The sequence below is a fragment of the Lemur catta genome, chromosome 21 (genome assembly GCF_020740605.2).
Source record: "Lemur catta isolate mLemCat1 chromosome 21, mLemCat1.pri, whole genome shotgun sequence".
NCBI lineage: Eukaryota > Metazoa > Chordata > Mammalia > Primates > Lemuridae > Lemur > Lemur catta.
Genome location: NC_059148.1, coordinates 24,701,697 through 24,722,940, shown reverse-complemented (window position 1 = coordinate 24,722,940; position 21,244 = coordinate 24,701,697). Strand labels below are relative to the sequence as shown.

Here is a 21,244-nt window from a genome sequence, read left to right as displayed (position 1 = left end):
TTAGCCCCACAAGGGCAGGGTTTTTGGGCATCTTGCTCACTGCCGTCTCCCCAGTGCCTAGCACGGTGCCTGACACAGTCAGTGCTCGATATTTCTTGACCGAATAAATAAGTGTTAGTGCTTATTTTCCTCTCATGGGTGTCTCGTGCACTTAACCCGACACCTCTTTGAGGCATCTGTCTTCTTTCAGGTCATTCTCATTGGGTGTTGGTTTTAGAGGCAGACATTGTTCTTGTGGTATAATTACGAAGTTGCTCTAGAAAAGAGATTCATCTCACTTTGAAGTGAACCCTCTTTTTTCCAAAAAAAAAAGAAAGAAAGAAAAGACACCAGAGCCCCGACTGAATTCTTCTCTGTAATGAAACTAGTTTTTTAAAGCTGATGTGGAGGCTGATTTGTGTATAGCTGTCAGCTGGAAGGCTTTGAAATTAATTGTCTCAGCTAACCTCGTTGAGATCGAACCCTGTTACGTTTAGTGCATAAAAACATTATCTCCTCTTTGATGTCCTGAGGAACCGAAAGTCCTGCCTTATTTTTCTCTTGAGTAGGAGAATGTAATTTTTGTTGGTTTCAAAATTAAGACAGGGAACTAAATGGTAGTGGAAAGAACTCTTAGATGGGGAGTCAGACTCTGGAATTGGGATTCTACAAACAGCTCTGAAGTTCACTGACCATATGAACTAGGGTAAGGCTACCCTTTCTGAACCCTTTGGTGAAGGGTGCATTCTGAAATAATTTCTAATTGCACAAGTAACATGGAAATATATTCTTAAGATGTACAAATAAGGCTAATATTGCCTTTGACCATGACTCTCTTTTGCCCCTGAAGTATCCTGTTATATGTTAGATGTTTATATTTCCAAACGGTTTTTCATGTACCTGTATATAATATCGTTTTGTGAATCTGTGTCTTACGTAAATGTACAATATGTATAATATTTTGCCACGACTTGCTTTTCCATCCAGTAAATGCATATTTTTGAGTAGCTACATGGTTTTCCATAATACAGATGTGTTGTGACTTATTTAGTCATCATTTTACAGTTGAATGTTTTTAGACTATTTTCAAATTTTCCCTATTACACACCATATTGCAATGCCCGTCCTTGTTCCAGCCTCCCCTCTCACCAGACATTGAGAAGTGGAGTGGCTAGCTCGTAATTCTGTCATTCTCAAAGTGAGGAAATTGAAAAGGTTAAACTTTGAATCATTTCCAGCATAGCCCAGGGATAATTGGGGTCCCATGTGGCCCCCCAGTCTTTGTTTTTTTTGTCAATTCACAGAAACAACAATTTGGCAGAAAAATAGCATTGAATGCAATCCCACCTTTTACTTGATTGCTTGGGAAACCTCCAAAGACAGGGTGGCAGTGGTGCTTGGTTTAACCCAATGGACAAGGGAGCCCAATGACGCAGCCCACGCAGATCAGCTTCCCGGGGCCCAGTGCGGGGCGGGCAAGCGTGGAGAGTGCTCCAGAGGAGAAACAGAAGGTAACTGGGACAGTGATTATCTCAGGGGACAGTAATGGGGTGGCCGTGAGGGTCGTGGAGTGGCCTGGTTAAGACCATGAGCACCACAGCCAGAGTCTCTGGGCTTAAATCCTGCCTCTTTCACCCCCTGGGGATGTCACTTCTCTGGGCCTCAGTGTCCTCATCTGTAAAATGGGGATAACAAATGTGTCCACCACATAGAGTTGTGTGGGCATCGAATGTGTTGTATCATATGTCACATACTTAGATGAGGGATTGGTACATGGTAAGTGCTCAACAGTTGTTAGTGATTCTTGTTATAATAGTACTATCTTGGTACATCGTTCTCCTAGGCTTGCACAGAAATTGAAACGGGAGGGGAAAATGAACAAGACGTTTCACTGAGGGCTTGTGTTTTGCAGAAGAAAAAAGTAAAATTGAATGACAGAGGGTTTGGTTCCCCAGTGCAGAGAAGATCCGCCTGTCTTTTTCCAACACGAGGCCTGACCCCAGCTTTGAAATTTTGATTGCTAATACAAATCGGGCTTATTTACTTTTTCTCACTTTCAGCACTGCCATCTTTTTTTAAAAAAATAAATAATTTATAGGCTGAGGGAACATATTTAAATGGAGAGATTAAATGAGTCTTCGTTTGCTACTTTGAAATGTTTTAATCCCCTGAAGAGAAAGATTAAAGCTCTTTACAGAGGGTAGGAGTGTAATTTTTTTTTAAGTTGATGTTTATATTCAGCATCTCACAGAATCCTCTCTCATTTCCTGGTGTCAGAGGATAGAATAATGTCATTGCCCACACCATCACCCGGACACAAGGAAAGGAGGGGTGGGCTGGGGACAGGGCTGAGGATGCTGGAAGGGAGAAGTCAAGTGACAAGACTGCTTTGTAAAGAAAGGCACCGAGGAAGTGAGGGATGCCAAGAAGAAAGACAAAGCATGTTCTGACAAAGGAACAAGCCACATTGTGCCAAAAAATAATATATATACACAGAGAGAGAGAGAGAGAGATAGAGATATATGTGTGAATAGATAGATAGATAGATACATTGGATAGGAATTTTTAAAACAAGGGCAAAGAGGTTGGAATGAATGGGGAACTCTCCCAAGCATCAGAGATAAATTCTCAGATTGTCACTGACATATAAAGTATTATGATGATTAAATATGAATACAATATTTATGAAAAGAGAACATGAAACCTTATCTGGCTGCCAATATCCTGGATATGGCTGAGAGCACTGGGTTGAGAGTCTTTAGAACTGGGCTCTCCCACCCTGGAGTTCCCTCTTTCTAGTTTGTGACTCTCCCTCAGCCTCGCGTCCTCATTATAACAGCTCCACTGCTTACCTTGCAAGATTGGGATTGGTGAGTGTGAAAATCCTTTGAAGAATGTAAAGTTGTATATAAGAACATAGCATATGTTTAAAATGTAATAACAAGCAAATTATAAGTGTCTATTCCTCTAAGAATTCACTGTGCGGGTACTGCATGCCAGGCACTGTGTTCAGCCCTGGGGATACAGGGAGGACTATTTTGAGGGCTATAGAAAAACAGGGCTAGATGTGTAGGACACTAGAGAGAGATTAGAATTAAACTGTTCTAAGATCTTTATATCATCTTGGATGGTGGTAGGGAAATTGATTCATTTTAGATTAAATCACACAAGCATGTTTAAAAATGGAAGGTAATCACTGAAAAAAAAAAAAAACAGAAAAAGAATATAACTTCCAAACTAGCAATGGGAGAAATAGAAGACAGGGAAGGCAGGGAAGGGGACCACGGAACACACAGAGTAAACAGAAAGCACAAAATCAGATGACAGAATAAAGTTCAAATATAGCAGTCATCATAATAAATATAAATGGTCTAAACTCACCAGTTAAAAGATAGAGATAAAAAATGGGGTGGTTCTGGGGATAGATAATCCACTCATATCTAAAACATAGAAACAGAAGCCATATCTAATACATACAAACAGAGAAAAGTTGAATTGAAACATGGTCTTTTCCCAGGAGTGGATTATAGTTGCGTCAAGCACATCTTACATTTCCCCCTTTCTCTGGGAACTTTATGATAAGCAGTGATTAAGTTAAATTGAAAGAGTAGAAATCAGGGGTGAGAGAGAAAAGAAAGAGTATGCTCAGTGGTTTTAAAAGGGAAGAAACTGGCTTAGGATTGAAATGTACACTCTAGTATAGCTGATTGGTCGAACACTCACACTGTAGAGTCAGACAGACCCAGGCTTGATTTACAGCTCATTTATTCATTCATTTACTCATTTAACTACTATTTATTGAATGCCTACTATGGGCTAAGAAATCTGCTAGTAAGTCACTTTGATCTCTCTATAACTTAGTTTCCCCATTGTTTCCGTTATGTACTGGAACGATAATGCTATGTTAGCAACAACCACAAAACTCCAGTGGCATGTAACACTAGACACGTGCTCAGTAGTCTATGGGTTGGCTGGACAGTCGTGCTGATCTGGCAGGACTTGGCTAATATTTCTGAGCTCACTGACAAGCCTGCAGTTAGTTTGAAGGGTCTCTGGGAACTGGCTAGTCCAGTATAGCCTTGGCTGGAAGGACTTGGTTCTATCTCATGTAGCCTCTCATCTTCCAGCAGGCTAGCTTGGACTTATTGTCATGGTAGAAGCATGGATTCAAGAGAGAGGGAGAGAGAGAAATTATAAGCTGCAAGGCTTCTGAAAGTCCAGACTCATAGCATTTTATCGGCCAAAGCAAGTCACAGGTCAAACCCAATTCAAGGGGGGTGGAGGATGGGGGAAGAAAATGACTCCATCTCTTGATGGGCAGAGCTGAAAATCCCATTGCAATGCAAAGTCACACTGCAAGGTGTGTGGGTACAGGTGAAGGAAGAATTGGGGCCATTTTGCAACCAATCTATCACACTCATCTAGTTATGCAGAGATAATATTAGCACCTACTTCTTAGAGTTATTGTGAGAATTCAGTGAAAGCATGCATATAAAGCCATGATTTCAAGCTAGGCTTGCAGGAGGCACTCAGCCAATATTAGCCATTGCTGCTGCTGTTGTTGTGATCATTAATGTTATCATTATTATTGATTTGTGTCCTTCTCATCCACGGGCGTCTGCTCAGTGCAGTTCCGAGGTTCAAACCCCTTAGTAGATTGGCTTCTCTATGCCCCATTGCTTCTCCTCTTAACAAAGGAGCAAGTCAGTTGATGGAAAACTTCCTTGATTTTTGTGAACGCAGATGCCACTGTGTGTTAGCATCCTTTGGCCATTAGCTGTCAAGGCAGCAAGGCAGAGATCTATTTAAAGAACACGTAGGTGCCTTTGCTTTTGGCCGTCAAAGCTGTGCCAGGGGTGAAGACACATTTGAAATAGGAGCAGGAGGGTCCTGACACGAGACAGACCCTCCGTTCACCATCTGCATCTACCCAAGAAAGGGGAAGTAATTGCCCAGTGAAGCCTGGTTTCCTTGTGTTCATTAATGATGCTGGCAGCTGAACACGAATAGTTTATTTTTGATTTTTATTTCCAAAGAAGAGAGATTGAGGCTCGAGTCAGAAACGTGGCACAGGCTGCAATTTTGCTAAATTCTATAATCCTGCTCACAATACCGCAGCAGGATGGGGGCTGCTTTTTAGGTCGAGCCGGGAGAAGAGGCATTGCTGGGCCTTGGCTTTGCTGGGGCTTCTGTTTACGGACGAGCAAAGAATCGCCAAGATGCTTTTCATCATGTCGGATAAACCTCAACAGTGGTTGATATTATTAAAAGCCTGACAGCTTCCCCTTCATACGGGTGGCACCAGCTTTTGCAAAAATTGACATTTAGGGAGACAAGTAGAACAAATTTATTGATAGAAATCCCCACAAATCTTAATTCTTTAGAAGAAGGGAAACACCTTCTTTTGAGTTCCATTCCCAAACACAAGAAGAAGAGCCAGAGATGAAATGTGTTAGTGATTCATCAGAAAACAGACAGATTTTAGTTTCTCTTATTTTTAGAAGTAGCTGTCTAGGTACTGGGTTCTGTCAAATGAGAGAGGGATTATATTTGGAAATCCTAATTATGGAGAGGCTTTCTTTAAAAAGCAGCCTAAAGCCAAACTGGCTCCCACGGATGCTTCTTTGGTTGTTTCTTTTTTCTATTTAATCCTTCTGACACCCTGAAAGTAGTTTACACATAGAACCAAAAGAATCCATTTTGCCCATCCTTGATGTTTACTTGACTTTGTAGTTCCCGTCATCCTGTGGCCATCATTTTGAAAAACAGTGTCAGGAAATTTGTGAATTTAATTTTTTTTTTAGATGGAACGCCCAACTCAAATAGGCTAAAGCAAAACAAAAAACAAAAACAAAAACAGAGAGGGATGCATTGTCATAAATTATAGAAAAGTACAGCAGCTTCAGGCATGGCTGGATCCAGGTGCTCAAAGAATGGCATCAGTAATCAGTTTCTTACATCTCTCTCTTTTGCATTGAATTCAGCCTCAGGCTGGAGGATGCAAAGAATCCCCTCAACAGCCCCAGGCTTACCTTGTACCATCTTAGCAACCCCAATGAAAACAGTATACTTCTTCCCTAAAATTACCAGCAAAAGTTCCAGATAGGAATCTCACTGGCTTGCATTGGGCCACATACCCTTCCTGGTACCAACCACTGTGGCCAGGGAGTGAAATAGGTGGATTGGTTAGGCCTGGGCATGTGCCAACCCCCAATTTGATTAGGGAAAAGACCTGCAGGAGAAAATAGAGAGGAAGCCAGGGAAGGCTCAAAGAGCTCTCAGACCCCAAGTGAAGGGGAGAGGGAAGGCAGGCCGGGAGTGAGCATCCTAGACTCTCGTGCAGTATGAAGACGGTTGGGCAAGGCGTTGTGGAGTCCTCCAGCCAACGTCTCTGCCAGAGGAGTCCTGTGTCTCCCAGGGACAGGCCTGCTTTTGCATCCCTGCTGCACTCCGTGATTGGCTGGGAGCAGCCCGTGGGAAGCATGGCCTCATTTGCACTGATGGATTTGAGGGTGCAGCAGCTGGGGCCTTTGGTCGATTAAGCTTCCTGTAGCTGGAGGTGTGCAAGGCACTTTCTCATGGCTGCCACAGATAGCAACTCGCATTTATAAAGTATCTTACAGATTAAAAGGAGTTCAGCACACCCTTTCCATGTACAGACAGGTTACGAGTTATCAGGGTTGCTTCACTAGTCAGCGAAGGGGCAGGACTCACATCCTGACCATTGCCTCCCTACCCATCACGCCCCCTCTGTATGGGGTGGAGTAGTGCCCCGTAAAATCCACGTCTACCTGGAACCTCAGAATGTGACCTTATTTGGAAATAGAGTCTTTGCAGATATAATTACTTAGGTGAACGTGAGATCTTGCTGAATTAGGGTGAGCCCAAAATCCGATATGATTGGTGTCCTCATAAGAAGAGAGAAATGGACACAGACGTAGAAGAGACAGAGGTCTGCAAGCCATGGGGTGATGGGGACAGAGATTGGAGAGATGCAGCCACAAGCCAAGGACACCAAGGATTGTCGGCAACCACCAGAATTGAGGAGAAAAGCATGGAACAGATTCTTCCCTGGAGCCTTCAGAGGGAGTGTGGCCCCTGGTGACACCTTGATTTTGGACTTCTGGCCTCCAAATCTGCAAGGGAATAAATCTCTATTGTTTTAACCGCCCATTGGTGGTAATTGGTTACCGCAGCCCTAGGAAACTGATATATTTCCTAAGAGAAGCTGCCGCCCTCTAGTTCCTCCCTGTGTTCGTGCAGGTGACCCTGTCCTTCCCCAGCCCCGTGGGGGCCAATGATCGGATACATCCAAAGTCTGTGGCAGACAATGGAGGCTTAGAACTGTTGGGCCAAGAAGACTTGGTCGTCGACAACTCCAAGGAAAGTAGCCGAGAAAAGAGACGTAGTCATGTTGATAGCACGCTGATATGATGTGAGGAGAAGGGAACTTCGCCTCTGCGGTCTTCTTCCCCCAAATCCATGACCCTGGTCTGATCACAAGACTCATTAGACACACCAAAATTTCAGGGACGTTTTATAAAATACCTGACCAATACTCTTCAAAAGTGTCAAGATTGAGAAAAATAAGGACAGACAAGAACACTGTCACAGATTGGAGGAGACAAAGAGACGTGATAGCCAAATGCAATGTGGGATCCTAGAACAACAGAAGACATGAATACAAAACTGGGAGAATCGGAATGAAATCAGTAGTTCGGTTAATATTATAGTATGATGGACAATGTTAATTTCTTAGTTTTAACAAATGTACCATGGTTGTGTATGGTGTTGATATGAGCGCAAGCTGAGTTAAGGGTATATAGGAACTTAAAGGGCTTCTGTAAGTACGAAATCATCCTGTAGTAAAAAGGAGAGAGAGAGAGAGAGAGAGAGAGTGAGAGAGATAGAGAGAGATATTGGTTTATAATGTAACTTTTCTGAATTATATCAGGTCTGGCTAAATTCCATGTCCTGTCCTTGGATATATCTGTTCATCCATCCATCCAACAAATATTTATTGAGTACCTATCATGTAAATTGGACAATATTCTAGGTTCTGGGGATATGGCTGTTGAACGACTATTAGTTGTCTGAACTCATGGAACTTATATTGTAGCAAAGGAGGCAGACTCTGTCTATCTATCTATGTATCTATCTAAGTTAACAATAAACTGTCAGATGGTGCTATGCAGAAAACCAAAAGGCAGTAAGGGGGCAGTGATCAGAGAATCACTCTTTGAGGAGGTAACCTAGCCGTGACCTGAATGACAAGAAAGAAACCTGCCAGGCAAAGAACAGGATGATGTGTGGTCCAGGCAGAAGGAGCAGCTGGTGCAAAGGGGAGGTGGGAACAAGACGGAATGTTTGATAAACAGCAAAGGCTCGAGGCTGGAGCATAGTGAGAAATGGGTGGGTGGACGGTAGGACATGAGAACCAGGAGGCACAGGGTGGGCGTGGGGCAGGTGATGGAGGGTCTGCAGGCCACAGTGGGAAAATACCAGAAAGGTTTTGAGAGAGGGGGAATGACACGTCCAGGTTTGAGTTTGAGGAGGCTGCTGAGGAAGCTACTGCAGCTGTCCAGGCAAGAGCAGCTGGTGGCTGGGAGTAGGGGCTCCATGAGACCCATCTTTCCAATAAAGTTCCCTTTTTACTCCAGCTGCTCTAAGCGGTTTCTGTTTCTCACAGTCAAATACGTGCTGATTATGACTCAGGTTTTCTGATGCCGCATCTCATGTTCCCCCACCACGCTCTGAGGTCTTCAGTGAATTGGCAAAATTTTCCTTTAGTATGTCTTCCTTTTTGTATTCCTTTTCTCCCCTCTATGTATCAAGCACTCTTATACTGTGACAGGGATGGTATCAGTTTTTCATGCTTCTGTATTCTTAGCATCTGGCACATAAGTCAGTCCTCTGCATATGCTTGTTGAGTGAACAAGTGATCGAATGGCCAGGGTCTTGAAGGAGGAATAGGATGTGCATTTGGAAGAGACTTTCAGGCACTTCTCTCTTCCCAGGGACTATGTTTATTAATGGAGTCAAGCCATGCCACTTTGTAATTTGCTTTGTAATATGGAAATTACACCTTTTCAGGGTCATACCGAGCGTATCATGGTGTGACACTACTTCATCTCCCCTGGTCTGGGATATGCCACAATTTATTTAAATCACCCCCTATCGTCGGACACTTACGTTGTTTCCAATTTGCCGTCATTATAAGTGATGCTGTGAATGATAATCTTTGCACATACATCTAATTATTTCCTTCAGTTAAATTCCTGGGCAGAGTCTCATAAGTCAACTGGTAAGTATGTATAGGTTTTCAGGTTTTGGACACATAGTGCTAGATCACCCTCCAGAATGGCTGTGCCAAGGTACCTTGCCACGTGCGAGCCAGCTACTCTGATTGCTAATCTGCTGCCTGAGAGCTGGGCTCTCCCCATCTCTGCAGCACTTTTCGCTGCCTTTCCTGCTTGGCCAGGTGGGAATCATGGGGTGAGCTAGTCCCTCCCTTCTTCAAGCCTGCTGGATATCTGTTGTGTCATGTTAGGATTATATAAGTGTGATGTTGAGAAATCTTGGAGGAAAGATGCTCCCAGATGTTGGAGCCAGTGCAGGAGGGGGGAAGGAGAAATGTGGGGGCACTGGGAGACTGGTTACCTGGCATCCCCTCACTGCCCCCCACCCTGCTTCCCTGGCCTCCGATGGAGGTAGCCTTGTTCAATCCCTTCCCGCCTCACATGTATAACAGAAACAAGCATCCTCTATACTGGGCATCTCACATCTCCTTTGTAACCCCTGGGGTCACATTGTTTTGTAATTTGAGGGGTCTTTTCTGTCTCTCCATTGGAAGGGTGGAGTCCTTTGGTATCCCCAGCATCTGGCATGGGATAGAAATAAAAAAACCTAACAAAATAAGGATAATAGTAATAACAGTAGGTAATGTGTTGGACACTTGCTATATGCCAAGCCCTTTAAATATTTTATCTTGTTGAACGATTCCAATAAACTAATGATGTAGGTGTTACTGTCATCCTCATGTTACAGATGATGGTGCTAAGGCTCGAAGAGGTGAAGTGACTTGCCCAAGGTCACACAGCCAGTGCGTGGAGGAGGCGAGACTCGAAGCCAGCTCCCTCTCAGTTATTCTGCTAGGTGCTTGGTGATTGTCTCAGCCACTAAGTCGGGAGCTGGCTTTCCCTCTGGTCCCTCCTCAACACTAGCTAATCCCTGGGAGACTTTGAAAGATACCTGTCCTTAGTGGAGACGAGAAATCTGGTTTACTGGTTCCCAGGGAGAAGTCAGACTGGGGGTTTGAGATGATCTTCTTGGGGAAGTTCTTTGAAAACAGCTCTCTCTCTCCCCTGACCTCCCCACCTCATGTCAGTGCCTGGGATCCCCCCAGCATGGATTCATTCCTAATCCAGCAGGGCTTAAGGCTCCTTTTGAAAATATAGATTCAATAAAAAAGAAAATGTAGGATTTTCCAGCAACTGTCAGCCCCTTCCATCGTTAATACCTTGGTGGGCGTGAGGACATCTGAGTTTTGTCTCAAGCTGCAGTTTCTCACTCTACTCTTTTCTTTCCACTTGTCCAAATTCAGTCCAGCTCAGTCCCAGCCTCCCTCCCCGGGAGGTTTCCCAGCCTCTCCCGGCCTGTTCAGCTCTCTCCTGCAGCAGCAACCCCGGCATTGCTCTTCGGGGGTGATGATCAAGCCCACGTCCCCCTAAAGTTGTTCAAAGACAGCAGCATCTTGAAGACATGGGGTTCCTTGCAGAATACCATGAACTTCTGACATGTCTCATTTATGGGAACCAAAAAATGCAGTTTTGGGTGGTCAGATGCCCCCTTTACGAGATTCCAGTAAGATGAAAGGTACGAGCGTGAAAAGTTCTAAGAATAACTCGCTTATTCAACATTGACCAAACATCAGATTTGTTCTGGGCCCTGAGAACTCAGAAATACACAAGACTGAGCTGTGTTCTTGGAATGTCCAGTCTGGTGGGAGGGTCAGTTCCAATGTGGGATGGACACAGGGAGAACAGAAGGTTAGGGTCTGTCGCAGGAGCTCAGCTGGGGAATCACAAATACTGTGGATAAGTAAGTGTCAGTTACTGATTTGTTGCAGGCTAGAAACAGATTCTGGAGAGGACCCGGGAGAGGAAAGACCCTGCGTGCTTACTTAATCCTCTTGGCCTCAGACTGTGCTTTGGGACTCACAGGCACACCTGGGGAGATGGCCCTGAGAGATGCAGCTGCTAAGGGAGGGGCTGGCTAGGTAAATCTGACATACCTGGAGGGCTGATTTCAGAGCAGACAATGCTATTGAGGTGCTGGGAGTGAAAGAGAAAACCAAATTTATTTCCATCCTATGTTGTAGCCACGTAAATGTCCATAGAAGAAAACATTATGTCGCCGCTGAAAATGGGAATACAGTAATTTTTCTAATGCACTTTAAAGTCAATGTGGAACATCTAAACATTGAAAAAAAATGTGTGTCCGTAGACCACCTAACGTCCTGTCTTGGATCTCAGCACAGCATGGGAAATGCCTCTCTTCAATAATAAATAGTAATCACAATGGCAACGTTAATAAAGGTGATACACACAGGGCTGTGTACATGCCAGGCTCTGCTCTAAATGCTTTGACACATATTAAATGTGATCCTACTGACATCCGTATGAAGATGTGCTATTATTCACTTTACTGATGCACAGGGAGTTTTGTCTTTTTTGGGGGGGGGGGTAACTTTCTCAAGACCACATGGTTTACATGTGGTAGATTTACGTTGGAAGCCTTGCTCTTAAACCTAGCCTTTTAACCATGTCATTATACTGCCTCTGCCATTGCTGTCCTTCTTCCGGTACCTGGGGTCGTTTTGGGCTGGAGGCTTGACTACACTCCTTGAGGGTGGAAGGAGTCTGGCTAAGCACTCAGCACACGGTAGTTACTTAATAAATGGTGGCTGTTATTCATTATTTAGAGTGCATAAAACTCATTCCCGCCCATTAGCTTGAGGAAATGTCTTGGCCACATCGGGAGGTAGGCGGGGAAGGTATTGTGGTCCCATTTTATAGCTGAGGAGACAGAGGCTCAGAGTGTACCAGTGACGTGCTCAGGATCATGTGGCTGGGAAGTGGGGGAGCCACAGATCAAACTCAGAACATCAGGAGGCAAGTCCAGGTTCCTTTCCCTGGGCAGTGCTGGATTGACTGATTAATAGGTGATACTTGTTGACTTGTCTTGAAAGCTCGCCCCATCAAGTCCTGCTGTGTCTTGTCTGTAATTACCCTGTTTTTTCCTAAGAAGGCTAATGGGCTTCCCCAAGGCTCGCCCCTTTTCCTGGTGGGAAGCGATCTGTCGGGGCAGGTAGGCTAATCTCGGGGACCCAGCACTTTCTCTCTCTTTCTCTTTTTCTCTTGTACTCCAACCTCTCTGCTGCATTTCTATGTTTTATCTTTGACTGATGCCCTGTGATGAGTTGTGCTCCTGGAAAGCTGCCCTGTGACATTTTTCCTCTTTTGTGTTACCGATGATGGCATTTCCCTGGAGGCTCTTGAAGGAGAAGGAGGAGGAGAGGGTGAAGACAGCATGGTTGCCCTGGCAGTGCTGTCCGGCCACAGAGCCTCGCGGTCAGGCCAAAGCTTTGAGCACGAGTCCTTTCTCTCGCAGGGCACACACACAGGGGGTTGTTCAGAACAGGTTGTCATGTAATGGAAGCACTGGGTCCTCTGGCTAAGAGGGAGCTGAGTCATGATCCTAAAGCTGACTTGCTATGGGCTTCTCAACGCAGGGTCCCCTGGCAGACTTGCTGTATTAATTTCCCATTGCTGTTGTAATGAGTAACCACAAATTTAGTGGCTTAAAACAACACAGATTTATTATCTGACAGTTGTCGAGGTTGAAAGTCCTCAAATCAAGGTGTCAGCTATGTTCCTGTTGGAGGATTTAGGGGAGAATCTGTTTCCTTACCTTTTCCAGCTGCTTCTAGAGGCTGTCCACATTCCTTAGCTTGTAGCCCCTTTTTCCATCTTCAAGACCAGCAACGTAGCGTCTTTGTATCTCCCTCCACCTCCTACCCCTATACTTCCGTCATTGCTTCTCCTCTCTGTGGCCTTCCTGCCTCCTTTCTACAGGGACCCACCCAGATCACCCAGGATAGTCTTCCCATCTCAAGATCCTTAACCTAATCACATTTGCAAAGTCCCATTTTCCACTTAAGGTAATATAGTCACCACTTTTGGGGTTGGGGATGAGGACATCTTTTGGGGCCATTGTTCTGCCTACCACCCTTGCTAAGTGAAATGAGAGCATTCTTTCTTTCTGGGCCATCTCAGTACCCGTCTTCTTGGGAGATATTATAGAAGAGTACAGTGGGCCTTGAGATAAACTCTTTAGAGTCACACCCCACCCTCCCTCTCCTCCTAGCGGTGGTATCTTGGGCAGGTCACCTGATCCCTCCATGTCTAATTTCCTCATCTCTAAAATGCATAAATAGTGTAACACGACCTCATTGCACTGCCGTAAGTCATGAATAGTGCCAAGGTGATTAAGTATGGCACCTGGTAACTATTAATAATAATCACCAAAAAAAATGGGAGAGATTATTGTAATTAGAGATGCCATATAGCATAATGATTATAAACTCAGAGGACCTTGGTTCAAATCCCACCACTGATGAATGAAATGGCCTCAGGCTAGTTGCTTTAGGCATCTGAGTCTGTTTCCTCCTTTGTAAAATGGAAATAAAACCATTACCAGCCTAACACAGGATTTTTGTGAGGACGAAATAATAATATGGTGCACACGAATCACCCAGAACATAGTGGGTAGCTTTTGTTGTTATAGGCATCACTACCACCATCATTCCTGTCCTCTTTGGGAGTGATGAAGAGTATTGATGGGATTCCTCTGGCCTCAACAAAAAACAGGGGCAGGACAAGACAGCTTGCCAAATCCAAGTCCCCGAGGAATCTCTTTGTAATGCCCCATCTTTGAAGGAAGTCTCAGAGAGCATCAGAGCCTGGCTGGGCTCAGCCTTCAAGAGCCTGATTTTGAGACATCTTCCTGCTGCAGTGCCACAGGCTGTTGGAGCTTACAGCAGCAGCTGGGTCTTTGCAGGAAGAGCCCTCCAGGAGCACTCAGGGCAGGAGAGGGGTTTGGGGATGGTGACCAGGGAGGTGGGAAGGGTCGGGCATGGTCCCCTGAGGAGGCAGGGCTAGTTCCTAGATGGTGTGGTCACCAGGGAGGGTGCAGAGCTCTGGTTTCAACCATATTATTATTTTTTAATTCTGCTGCAAAACCCATGTTTAAATGAAGGCTTGGGCAGATGCCCAGTATGCAAAACAGTTAAAAGCACAACTGTTCTATTTGAAACCAGAGTGTGTGTGGGGGAGGGGGCAATTCAGGCCTCCTATTCACTTCCACGGGGGCCTCTAAGGGGCCTGGTTTAAGAAAAAACCCTCAAGGTTGTAAAAGCAGGCTTTGGAGTCAGACAGACCTGAGATTTGCCTCCCTGCCTCTGCTACTTCCTGACCGTGTGAGCTTGGAGGCTTCGCTTCACTTGTCCGAGCTTTACTTACTCTTCTCATCTGAAAATGGGGCAATAATAGCACCTACCTCATTTAGTTGTGAAGTCTGGAATTAGTAACTGTAAAGCGCTTAGCACAGGGCCAAACACATGGTAGGTGTCTGGGAATTCAGCAGGTGACAGCTGTTTTCCTCCCCTAAGGGAGAGCTGAATTCATGATACTCCTGCCCAAAATACATGCCTATGGCCAGGAAAGCTGTGAGGTGGGGTAGAAACTCCTGAGACTGGAGGTCCAGAAACTACTTGTGTTCTGATTCCACCACCAGCATCCTGAGTGACTTTTGTGCCTCCCTGGGCTTCTTGAATCACTCTTCCAGTGTTTATTGAGGGCTTATTCTATGTCTAGGGATGTTTTAGGTACTAGAACACAGGCCCTGGTGTCGGAAAGGCTTGTATTCCATACTCAACTCCGCCAACTCCTAGCTCTTTGGCTGTGGGTAAGTCACTTCCCCTCCCTGGTCCTCACTTTCTCCCTCTGCAAAGTGAGGGAACTGAATTTATGGCATAGAGTCTTTCCAGAAAATATTCAATGAGATCTTGCCAAAAAAATCATAGAATGCATTTGAACTTGACTCTGAGATAGAGAAGTGTTCTGGATCATGGGCTTTAGAATCACACAACCCTGGGTTTGAATACTGTGTCAGCAGTTTACTGTGTAACCTTGAGCAAGAGACTTAATTTCTTGAGCCTCAGTTTCCTCCTCTATAAAGTGGGGACAATGAGAGTGCCCTCAAAGAGTCATGGTGAGGACTCAAGGACAGGGTACATATAAAGTTCCTAGCAAAAGGGCTGGCACATAGTAGGTTCTCAAAACCTGCCATCATTGCCTCCACTGCCACCATAATCATCACCATCAACATCGTTACCATAATCATTACCAACACTATCATAACCATCACCATCACCATCGTTACCGTAATCATTACCAACACTATCATAACCATCACCATCAACATCGTTACCGTAATCATTACCAACACTATCATAATCATCACCGTCAACATCGTTACCGTAATCATTACCAACACTATCATAACCATCACCATCAACATCGTTACCGTAATCATTACCAACACTATCATAACCATCACCATCAACATCGTTACCGTAATCATTACCAACACTATCATAATCATCACCACCATTACCATCAAGATGATGACAGTGACCACCACCACCACCATCATCACCATCTATAAAATGAAGCTCTAGTTGGTCTCTATGACCCTGACATGTTAAGTCACAGCTCTCATGGGGAGAGTTAGGTGCAAGTGTAGCAGCTCACCCTGGGCCATCTGGATGGAAAAGTTTAGACGAGGGTCCTCAGTAGAGAAGGTTCTCTTTTGCTTTGGAGAGAGGCTCTAAGCAGATCTTGGTCTGTTTGAGAGTTCCTGTCCTTTCCCCAACATAAACCCTTTCCCATGGTTAGCAGGAATAGGACCCTTGCGATCTGGAACACTGGGAGTGGGAGGAATCCATTCCTCTTTGTGTATATCCCCCTTCAATGATTTTATTTCCTCGTCCATATAGTGATTTCACTGCAGAAAGCCAGTCTGGGTCTTTGGGGGCTGGGTGTTTGGCCAAGGCTCAACTGCCTGATTTAGACCTTCGAAATGTCCCTCCATCCCATTCAGACCACATGCTGAAGGGTGAGGTTGGCACAGAGCATCCTGCGTTGGCTGTCAAGCCCTTTACCCCTCTGCCAAAACCTGTTCGAATTTCAGGACAGGTTACAGATCATGGAATCATAGCAGCCCACAACTTGGGGGTTCTTACGGTTTCCCTTTAACCTCTTGCTTCCTATCTTTAGGAAAATAAGGTAGTCATATCCTCTTTTTACAGTTGGGACTTGGAAACATTAAATGACTTTTCCAAGGTTGTATGGGGCTGTACCTGGCTTCCAGAAGCCTTTGAAGTGCTTATTCAATGAAGCCATCCTGTCCCTTAGAAATTTCCATTTCCTAAGCCTCATCTTTCCTTCTCTGAGTTCTAAGGAACCCCAGGGACAGGTCAGAAATCTTCAGCGATGTGGGTGAGGTCAGGTCAGAAAGGCTGAGCTTTGGGGGCAAAACCACTCGGAGACCCCCACACTTGGGTCAAATTCTTCTGAGTAGGGAGGAGCAGTGAAGTTCTGCGGGCATGTGGGGGACAGGGGCAGCGAAGTTACAAGCTCCTTTGCTCTGAGAGTGAGTCACAATATTAGAACAAACGTGTAGTGGGTAGGCTGTCACTGACTTGGCCGTGTGATGTCGAGAAGTCTCGTCCCCCACCCCTCTGGACTCCCCCTTCTCTGCTCGAACCATCCAATTCCTTAACTTCTCTGCCTGGGAGTTCGCTTCCCGCCCAGCCCCTCCTCCGCCGCATTTTAGCGCTGTCCGCGGTGCTGACCGCAATCCCCTCATTGCCATTCCCACCAGCTGGGATCTCTGGGGCGCCCAGCCGGCCTCCCGCCTTTGTTTCTCTCTCCAGGCACCGCACACATAAATCACGGGTGGGAGGCAGGATTGCTTCCCCCTGCCCCGGGGAGCTGCTGCCCCTCTCCCCTGCTCACTCGGGGTTTTGCAGTAGTGGTGGCAGCCGCGGCAGGATCCGGCACTGGGGAAGCAATTGATTCGCCTACTGCCAGCAGCCTGGAGTTGCCTGCGCGGACTGGAGAGGAAGAAAGAGAGAGAGAGAGAGAGAGAGAGAGAGGCACTCACAGAGCAAAAACCTTCATCCATGTGGAGGACAGGCTGAGGGAGCCGCTGTCTTTGCCTTGTCCACTGCCTCACTGACTGCTCTGAGTTTTCTCCTCTTCTGGCAGTGGTATTTCTTTTTGTCTTAGTCCTGCATGATTTAGGGGTAGTTGGTGTGTGTGTGTGTGCGCGCGCTTGCATTTTTTATTTTATTTTGGGAAGAGTAGGAGAGTCAAATGAACAATTTTATTTCAGGCACCTCCGCTGAGCTTTCAAACCAAGTCATTGAGACTTAGCCTCTTCCTACCCGGCAGGGAAGGGAGGAGTTGGCAAGAATTTGGCTCACCCATTCCCCCTGCAATCCTCCAGTGTCGCGGTAAGTGATGTTCTTCTTGGTTGTGCAAATGGGCTAGGGGTATTGAAATCCCAAGGGTGATGTGCGTGCATGAACCGGCGGGGTAAAGGGTGGTGGGGAGGGGAGCGGTGTTGAGGAATGGCCACGTTTACTTGCCCACATTCTGCAGTATTTATTGCCTGAGCGGCACCCCAAAACCATTTGAGATTTCGGCTCTGCACCCAGGGAGGGGGTAAAATGTGTTCATGTTTTAGGCAACGCGATCGAGATTGTGGCTTCTGCCCAATGTACCCTTTCCCTTGCAGCAGAAGCTGTTGAAAGTAGCCAGCAGTTCTCTGAGTGCATTAACCCTTCATGGGGCTGGCCGGGCTGGCAGGGAGGGTCTCTGGGTGTTGTGATTTAGCAGGTGAGCACCTTGATCCTGCTAAATGGGATGGGTCACCTGAGGCTGGAAGGTTAACCCTTGCCTGGGCACACTAGGTTTGCCTAGGAGAGAACTTAGATTGTACCATCTTCCAGGGAGAGCTGAGTAATTTAATTGTGGTGTTTTTTGCAAGCTTGGCTATTCTGGCTTTCCTGAGATGGGAGAACTGGGAGCCACAAAAGGGCCACACTTTGCTTGGAATAAGTGATCAGGCCAGCGAGAAGGGAGCAGCCAGCTGCCTGCTCAGCAGGTGATGTTTTATTTTCACAGGTGGTGTAACCTGTAAGTGATTGCATGGGGGGTGCATCCTGGAGCTAGCTTGGGGGACACTATCCCTGAGCCCATTTTGGAGTAAGGAAGGAGGGGAACAGGGCTTGTTCAGATTCTGGGGAAGAGTTCCAGGTTCCAGCTTCAGATCCCTTCCAGGGCAGATTAGACCCCTGCACTAGTTTCTTTTTTTGAGATCCGGATGGGGTAAGGCTGCACCAACCTGTTAGTGAGTGGGAAGTGGAGGTATCTTGAAACTGAATCCAAAAGCTCACATTTAATTTTAAAATGCCTTTGCTGCTAATCTGCAACCCATCAAAAGGGGATTTCTCTTTTCTTTCTGCTTTAATTGCGTCTACCTTTCTGGAAACGAATGTCCTTATTTTTAGCATCTTTGCTATTATCTCAGAGGCCACTTCAGACTTCTGCATCCCCAAGGATTTCCGCTTTAGGCTCTTGCTCTTGGAGGTGGGAGGAATGAAACATCAGTCCCAGAGACTGGCAAGCCTGGGATATAAGCAGGGTCTACTCACTCAATTTCTCTGGCTCCAAAGCCAAGTGGGGACGCTGAAATCCTGGGCATGTGCCTGCTCAGACAGGACGTATGATGCAAAGAGGGAGGGTAGCTGGGTGGTTAGCACCAAAGATTGGATCCTAAAAATCCCTGGGTTCCGTTGCTGGGTGACCTTGAGGAAGAAGTTGCCTTAGTTTCCTCCCTGGGAACTGTCAGTGTGAATGACGAATGTGAGGAAATTTGGTTCAAAGAAGGAGCCACAGATCTGGCCATGGGTGATATTTAAAATATTGAAATTTGGCACTAACTGATCAGAATGGCTGGGGCCCTGGAGTGGGGGAATCTTAACACTCTGCTGTAATGACTGTTAACCCTTCAATTGCTGGATTATGGGGAGGTTTGTGGGGAGCCTGGGAGTTTTGAAGAGAGCCATGGGAGCCTCAGGGCAGCATCACCATCCAGTATAAGAATATCTTCATATTTTAACTACGAGTTTAGCCATGCGGTGCACGCCGGCCCCGCTGAGGTAGCTAGGACTGGGTTGTCCAGATGTGGACGCTCCCTGCTGCCTCCCTTCCTTAGGAGTGGCCAAGATCCAAGAGGCTGCCCTGCCTCCTCCCCCCATCACATTTGAAATGGTGCATTGTGGTGCACCAGGGAGAGGGAGATAGAAGCTTCTGGAAAGAGACTTGGACTTGGATCAGGAGACCTGGGTTCTAGCCCCAGCTCTGTCTCCCTTTCCTGGACCTATTTCACCATCTATGCAATGAGGCAGTCAGTCTGTCTAGGCAAGCCCAGGGCCCCTTCCAGTCCTGAGGCTCTGTGACTACGAGATCTCTCTCTCTTTCTCTCTCTCTCTCTCTCTCTCTCTCTGTGTGTGTGTGTGTGTGTGTGTGTGTGTGTGTGTGTGTGTGTGTGAGGGGGGGGGAGCCCACTCTTCTAGGAGGGTTAGCATTGTGTTTGAGAATTTATCATGTGTGTTGGGAGGCCCTGTTTGTGGTGGATTGGGATGGGGGAGTCTCTTGTGAGAACTTTGCTAGGTTTCTAGAATCCACTGGAAAGCGGTCTGTCTTATTTACGGCCTCAGATGCACAGACATGCAGATTTTGCAGCACTTGAAGGCCCCACAGAGACTCTTCTCAGGGGTGGTGGCCGGGACACCTTTGAGAATCTCCACTCTGAAAAGATGCCTATAAACACAAACACACAACATCAGGGGCTTCTTGGACCTTCCCTAATGCTCATCTGAGCACCCCAAGTTCAGAACCTCTGATCTAATCTAACCCCTTTCGGGGGAGGGGGACCCAGAGAGAGAAAGCAACTTGCCCGAGACCACATAGGAAGTCACGGCAGCAACATACAAATGCACCATCATGAAGACCAAGGCGTTGCCCCCCCACTCCCCATACCCAGCCTGGGGTGCAGAGGAAGGACGTTCAGCAGCACCCCTCCAGCCCTTGCTGGGAATCAGAAAGCCAAGCCATGGAGACAAACGCAGACGTTTCCTTTCTCACTGGCTGGAGGGAGGCAGTGGCCAGAGAGTCTGCGATTCCAAAGGGTGGCCCAGGAAACCAGTCCCCCCAGCCTGCTCTGCCTCCGTCCTTCTTACTGCTGCACATGCCAACTGCCCACCTTGTCCGAGGCTGTGCGTTCCGGTTCGGGTGGCTGCTCTGGGGCTTTATTGGTAGGATGTGGCATCACCCTTCACTTAACTCTTTCCCTTTCTGTGTGTGGGTCCTCCAGACTCCATGCCTTTCTCATAAAATCCACCATGACATACGGACCTGTCTCCTGCTCTTTATACCCTTCCAGTGGGGGGCTGGTTGGAAATGCAGATAAGTCAGGAGCTGATGTGAAAGCGATGAGAAGAAAACAGCACGGTTTATTTCTGTTAAGAGCTGTGGCTGTAACCTGGGATAAAAATAATTCTGGGACCAAGCAGTGGTGGGCTGGAGCTGGTGAGTTTGAATTATTCAGCTGCCACCCAGGATGGAGAGCCTCGATGTGCTGAGAGAGGGGAGCAGGCACTGCAGAAGGAGCCCCCTCTTTCCTGGGCCCTGCCCCGTCTGCCTCCTTCACCAGCCAAGGCTGTAGTGTGCGGCTCTGGGGGCAGCCAGCCCCTAGTGAAAATTCTGACTCTAATGCTTCCTTGCTGTGTGACTTCAGACAAGGTCTTTAACCTCTCTGAGCCTCCTTTTTTATTTTTTATTTATTTTTATTTTTTGAGCCTCCTTTTTTAAATGAGGTGTATTAGGGTAGCATGATGTAGTGGTTACAAACATGGGCTTGAGAAATATATCTCCTGGACTTAGATCCCAGTTCTAGCACTTTCTAGTTGTGTCACTTCACTCCTCTGAATGTCAATTTCCCCATCAACAAAATGGGGATCCTAATGCAGTTGTGAGAATTTTAAGAGTTAATGCTTGCAACATGCTTAGTA

The 21,244-nt window shown here is 46.3% G+C and overlaps 1 protein-coding gene across 3 annotated transcripts in view; it reads left to right on the top strand.

The window, feature by feature from the left end:
* The first annotated feature begins 17,118 nt into the window (after window positions 1-17,118).
* Window positions 17,119-21,244, top strand: part of RPH3A (rabphilin 3A) — an 85,278-nt gene continuing 81,152 nt past the window's right edge. For 2 of the 3 annotated variants that reach the window (XM_045534787.1, XM_045534786.1), the window contains exons 1-2: window positions 17,119-17,374; window positions 17,500-17,620. The gene's annotated coding sequence lies outside the window, so the exon portion shown is untranslated. Of the gene's footprint in view, window positions 17,375-17,499; window positions 17,621-21,244 lie in introns of those variants that run through there. The other variant, XM_045534788.1, reaches the window with a different exon arrangement.